General features: G+C 35.4%; 1 non-coding gene across 1 annotated transcript; it reads left to right on the forward strand.

Annotated features, from left to right (window-relative positions):
- The first annotated feature begins 928 nt into the window (after positions 1 to 928).
- Positions 929 to 1,032, forward strand: LOC120609767 (U6 spliceosomal RNA). The gene has a single exon (XR_005654830.1). It is a non-coding gene; the product is annotated as a U6 spliceosomal RNA (small nuclear RNA).
- Positions 1,033 to 6,056: the final 5,024 nt, after the last annotated feature.

The raw sequence follows: 6,056 nt of genomic DNA on the forward strand, positions 1-6,056 counted from the left end.
TACAAGGGGAAGTTCCCCAAGGAACATAGGACCTAAGTATAAAAAAAAGTCCCCTCTTCAAAGGAACGTAAACAAAAGGCAGATCAAAAACGAATTCCCCGCCAAAATTTCTCCCAAACAATGAGCAAATAGTTTCCTTCTGATCTTTAAGAAATCTTCCTTTTTAAAAGGATGAAGAATTACAAAAGTCCATAGAAGAGAGAGAAACAAAAGAAGGGGGAAAAACCGGCAGAGCTCATTAAGGAAATAGAAGTCAACTATTAAAACTGTACAGAAAAAGTCACCTTAAAATCAATTAAAAATGGAGTAACAAATTGAAAAACAGAGATCTAACAGGCTTGAAGAAATTAAACAAAATAAAATGGAAGACAGTATATTAAGTTGAATCATATGAAATTGTAATGTGCAATTATTTTTGACCTACAAAAAAGGCAGTTTCTTATCGTTCAAACTTACACATCTTTCCCATGTTGACCTACAAGAATGGCATTTTCATATGGTTCAATCTAATAAAAGTGCTGAGGAAATGACAGAATCAACAGAAGAAGGAAAATTCTCTGAACTAGCTTTTAATCTCAGAGGACAATAGAGCAATTTCTAGAATGTTCTAAGAGAAAGCAACCCCAGAATTTTATATCTGGCCTAGCTACCCTTTAAGAATAGACAAAATTATGAATATTCTCGAGCATAGGTGAACTTAAAGAATAACACTTATGAGACACCTTAAAATTTTTTTAATTTACAACGTCGATTAAAAAAAACCCCTTAATGTAGAAATAATATAATAAAAACTAAAAGTGTCCTAATTTCTCATCTTTCATAATAAAGGAATATTAGATATTGTCTGAAGGTGAAACGTACTAACCTCTATGTTTTTTGTAATCTTTTAACTCAATCTAGATAATTCTTTTAAAAATAACTTCATTGCCTGCTTCAGCAGCACATATACTGGAAATTGGAATGATACAGAGAAGATTAGCATGGCCCCTGCACAAAGGTGACACACAAATTCATGAAGTGTTCATATTCTTGAAACTCATATAGTATTGTATGTCAACTATAACTGAAAAATAAATTTAAACAATAACTCCAGTGGTAAGAAAAATCTGAAGTTCAACAATTCATTTTTACTTTACCTAAAGTAAAATTGATTCTAACACTTTTTCAAAAACTCTAGAGGGGAGGGGGAAGGTAGGTGAGGTTAAATAGGGGCAAATATATAGTGACAGAAGGAAATGTAACTTCGGGTGGTGAACACAAAGCCATATACATTGAATTGTACATTTGAAACATATAATTTTATTAAACAATGTCACCCCAAATCATTTAATAAAATAATTTTTAAAACTTTTTTACCTGGAAACAATTACCAATTTACAGGAAGTAGTAAAGATAGTATAGATCTTTTTTTATGAGTTTGTTTTGTTTTAGATTCCACATATAAGTGAGATCATATAGTATTTGCCATTCTTTCTGACTTATTTCACTTAGCACAATACCCTCAAGGCCCATCCATATTATTGCAAAAGGCAGGATTTCCTTCTTTTTTATGACAGAATAATATCCCATTTTATAAATATACCACAATTTCTTTATCTATTCATCTATCATTGGATACTTAGTTTGTTTCCATGTCTTGGCTATTGTAAATAATGCTGCTATGATCATGAGGGTGCAAATATCTCTTCAACATTGTATTTTTTTTAAGTTCAATATTTATATTTGGTTCTTATCTGTGTTGGTGTCCTCATTCACTTTGAGCTCTTCCTGGTTCTTGGTATGATAAGTGGTGTGTGACTGAAACTTGGACATTTTGGTACTATAAGATTCTAGATCTTATTTAAATTTTGTATTTTATCCGACACTGCTCAGACCTCTGACACCATTCTAGTGGGTGAAAAAGAGTGCCACCTTGTTATTGCCAGATCAGGGTAGAAGTCCAGGATTTGACAGTGGAAAGAGAGATGATGGGGAGTTGTTACTTCTGGGTGGAGATGGGCTTTTAGGTTCTGCATTCGACCTGAAAGTGAAGGGGCATCTTGTTATTGCTTTCCCTATGGGCTCCTCTGACTCTGAGGATGGGATGGCCTTGTTACTGATGAGCTGTGGTGGAAGTCCTCACCCTCCACCTGGCCACCTCTGACACCATCATCCCAGTGGGAGGGAGAAGGGCAGTCAATACTGCCAAGCAGGGATAAAAGAGCAAACTCCCCGTGTGGTCTCCACTGACACTGTGGGGGCTTGGAGGGCTCTTCACAACTCCTTCTCTCTTATTACTTCGTGGGTTTGGGGGCAGCTGGGACACATCATTTGCAGTCTGGCAAGTGTAGAAGTCTAAGCTTTCCAATTGGCCTTTGGTGGTGGTGGAGGGGGTGTCACAGTTTTTTCCTTTGATATTTGGCTGGAGTAGAATGGTTTTGTCAAACTTTCTATCTTGCTAGGCTGCCCCTTTCCTGGTCTTTTAAGCTAGAGAGAACAGGCTTTTCTTGAGGTTTTAGTTTAGTCTGTGCCCATTGGCATTTTTAGGTTGCTGGCTCCTCTAGTACGTAGTCTGGGACACATGATGCAAAAAGAAAACCCAGGGACCTAACTACTATGATGTTGTTCTTGGGTCTGAGGTCCTAGCCAGCCAGTCTGCCTTTCAGTTTTATTATTATGCTTGGGAGGTACGTATATACACACATATATATGTGTATGGATCTTGGAATGTGTATATTTATGTATCTTGGAAGATTTTATATATATATAAAACATTCCAAGGCTTTTAGTTAATTTAAATGGAAAGTATAGAAAAAGTATGTCTATTCTATCTTCTTGAAACTAAGTCTAATATTTTTAATTTATGATATATGATGTGATTCCATTTTTTCTAAAATTATTTCTTTCTGCCTATATATATACCTAGAAAAATGTTCACTTTGCTAAAGATGATCATTTCTGGGTGGTAAGATTATAAGGGAATTTTTTTTTCGTATGTTGTTTAAATTTTTAATTGTAAGATTATCAATTTTTCAAAAGCAAATTTTTTTTTTAAGTGTGTGGTTTGAGGGAAGGTTGGCATATATTTAATGTTCCCAAAGAAATGTCTACAACCTAGAAAACCCAGTAAACCACTTTCTGAGTTATCATAATCAATTTAAAAGAATTCTCTTTTCCTCTTGTCCACTAATATGATTTACCTCTCATCACCATTTGGCAATTTGAATGTCTAAGAGGGGCAGTTTATTGGTTTAAAAAAGCAGTTCTTCAACAGGAACACTATGGGTGTATGTGCTCTCTCAAAATGTAAATGAAATTTTAGGCAAATGTGAAAAGACTACATTGACATTAAAAAATCATGACATTGTGAATGTACTGAATGCCATTGAATTATTCACTTTAGAATGAGCAATTTTGACTTATTTAGACTAAGCAATTTACATTATGTGAATGGCACTTCAATTTAAAAAAAATACGAGATTCTTTTAAATATGAGATTCTTTTAAAAACTATGTACTCTCAAAAAAAAAAGAGTTTTATTCATTTTTAAATGATCCACCAAAAGAGTTAAGTAGTAAGCCTTGCTAATATTAAATATTCCAATATACACTCAAAAACTTTATTTACAGTAAAATTTTAGGCACTCTAGTATAAAATAAGGTTGCCTATAAATGCATCTTTGCCCTCATGCAAAAGAATATTTCACTTGGCCCTTGGAGGTGGGTCTCCGATTTCCTAAAAATTTCGGAATTCTGAAGTGAAGGACCTGTTATTTGGTACCCTTCAATTGAATTCCAAGGAAACTAATTACTACACGTGTCTCTAATAAAGTTTTGCCATAAGCATCTGTGGGAAATCTGAGAGCATCTTGTAGATGAGGGATATTTAATTTGCAGGCCTTATTGGCTGTTTACCCCTGAAGTGTTAGGTTCCCTTCTGGTAATGAGTTGAGTTCTTTAACACATTTTTCCTAAGGAGTCTGGAGCACCCTAGGGATTGGTAAGCGGGGGTGCCTTTCACTTTTTAAGGCTTGGTTTGAATCTAACCCAGGTTAACCTTGCGACCCTAAATTGTTGTGTGAAATAATGTGGTAATCTCAGTCCTGCCTTAAGGAAGCCCTTTTCGCATGGAAATTGGCACTAATTGGTCTTCCTGTTGACAGGCTTAGCTGAGCAGCTCATGATTGACTAGGCAGTGAGAAGAGAAACTAAATTACCCCACCTCAGCTCAGTATGTTGGCTGGAGCTATCAATTCTCTCCTCTTTCAGCGCATCCAACATATAAAGCAACTGGGATGGACCAGGAGGCCCCAAAGGCCTACCATTTGCAGACTAAGAATACTTACCCTATGTCTGGCCCTGTTTTGTAAAGCAGAGTCTTGACACTCACAGGGCTTTAGGCCAGGATTCTGCAAACTTTTCTTGTAAAGGGTCAGCAAGGAAATGTTAGTTAGGCTTCGCAAAACATACAGTCTCTGTTGCAAACCCTCAACTCTGCTGACAAAAGCAGCCATAGAGAATACATACATGAATGAGCATGGTGGTGTTCCAATAAAACTTTATGGACACTGAAATTTGGATTTCATATGATTTGCACAAGTCAAGAAATACTATTCTTTTTTGGATTTTTTCCCCAATCATTTAAAAATATAAAGATCATTCTTACCTTGCAGGCTATACTAAAACAGGCAGTGGGCCAGATTTGGTCTGCCACCCACAGTTTGCCAATTTCTGCTCTAGACAAAGAATTGGAGATCTCCCTCACTTCCACTGCTTGCCCAACCACTAACTAGCAATGGGACCCTGGGCACTTGCCTAACTTCTATGCTCCTCAGTTTTACCAAGTATGTTTTGACAGAATGGGAGGAATAGGAACAGATGAAACAAAAATTTTTTTTAGCTATAATAATAGATTTCCTGATTCTATTATAGGAACAGATGTCAGCCCAAGCCATGTTATGTATGGGAAATAGAAATTGTACTTAAAGAAAATAAATAGTAAATAAATCTTAGTATTATCAATGTAGATCTTTGTCCTAATACAAGGAACAATGTCACAACTCCAACAGCCAGCAAAATTTGTAGCCTCCTAACTCTATTTGAAGATTCATACAATTTCTTTCTAGTTTTTCCAGTGCGGCTATTTTCCTTTCCTGGGGTTTGGTTTGTTTTTGGTGGATGGGGAGCAGATGAAGCCAGAGTTTATTGCAAAAAAGATCTTTTTCTCCTTCGATGGTGTTATTTTGAAATATTAACTTTTTTTGTCTTATTGGTAAGAATATATATATGTTTAGTATAATTTATAAGCACTCTGCTATCCAGATGTACCTTATTATGAGGTGATGACTGAAGATTAGTAATCATTTTTACAAAAGAGCAGAAAAGAAAATCACCAATTTATCCAACATACTGATACACATACACACACACACACACATATAAACAATGGAGATATTTTAAGAGCGTATTCACTTTTCGTAAATCATATTTTATATATTCCTTCATTTTTCCCTTTGTTCTTTATATCACATATCCAGTCAATGTTCAAATTTCTAATAAATTGTTTTACATTTGGTTTCTTCAAATTAGGATCCAAATGAGGTCCACACTTTCCATTGCATCGGCTGACACACCTCTGGGTCTCTTCTAAGCTCTCTCTTCCACTGCTTTGTTTTCCTTGTCATGAATTTGTTGTGAAGTCTGTGATGTTTTGAAAAACACTAGCTTGTAAGCTATCTGAATTAATGGAAAAGCTAAGCTTATCTTTATGTCTTCCTTTTTATTACTCAAAGTACCTAAAATTTAGCAGACTCCATAAGTATTTTTTATTGTATTGTAGATACTTCTGAAAAGTCTCATATTTTATTTGTATTATTTGTATAATGGTGAATGAACTACATATGTTTAGTCCTAAACCAGAGTTAGTTGGTACCAACTTGAACGTCTAGCCCTTCTCTGTCACACTTTTCTTCTTTACTATCTTGTTTAGGGAGCCATTTTCTTTCTTTTGAGCAGTGCTATGTGTATGTGTGTGTGTGTGGCGGGGGTGGGGGGAGGACATTTTAGAGCACAGGTATA

This window comes from Pteropus medius, unplaced genomic scaffold (genome assembly GCF_902729225.1).
Source record: "Pteropus medius unplaced genomic scaffold, Ma_sr-lr_union100, whole genome shotgun sequence".
In the NCBI taxonomy this organism is placed as follows: domain Eukaryota; kingdom Metazoa; phylum Chordata; class Mammalia; order Chiroptera; family Pteropodidae; genus Pteropus; species Pteropus medius.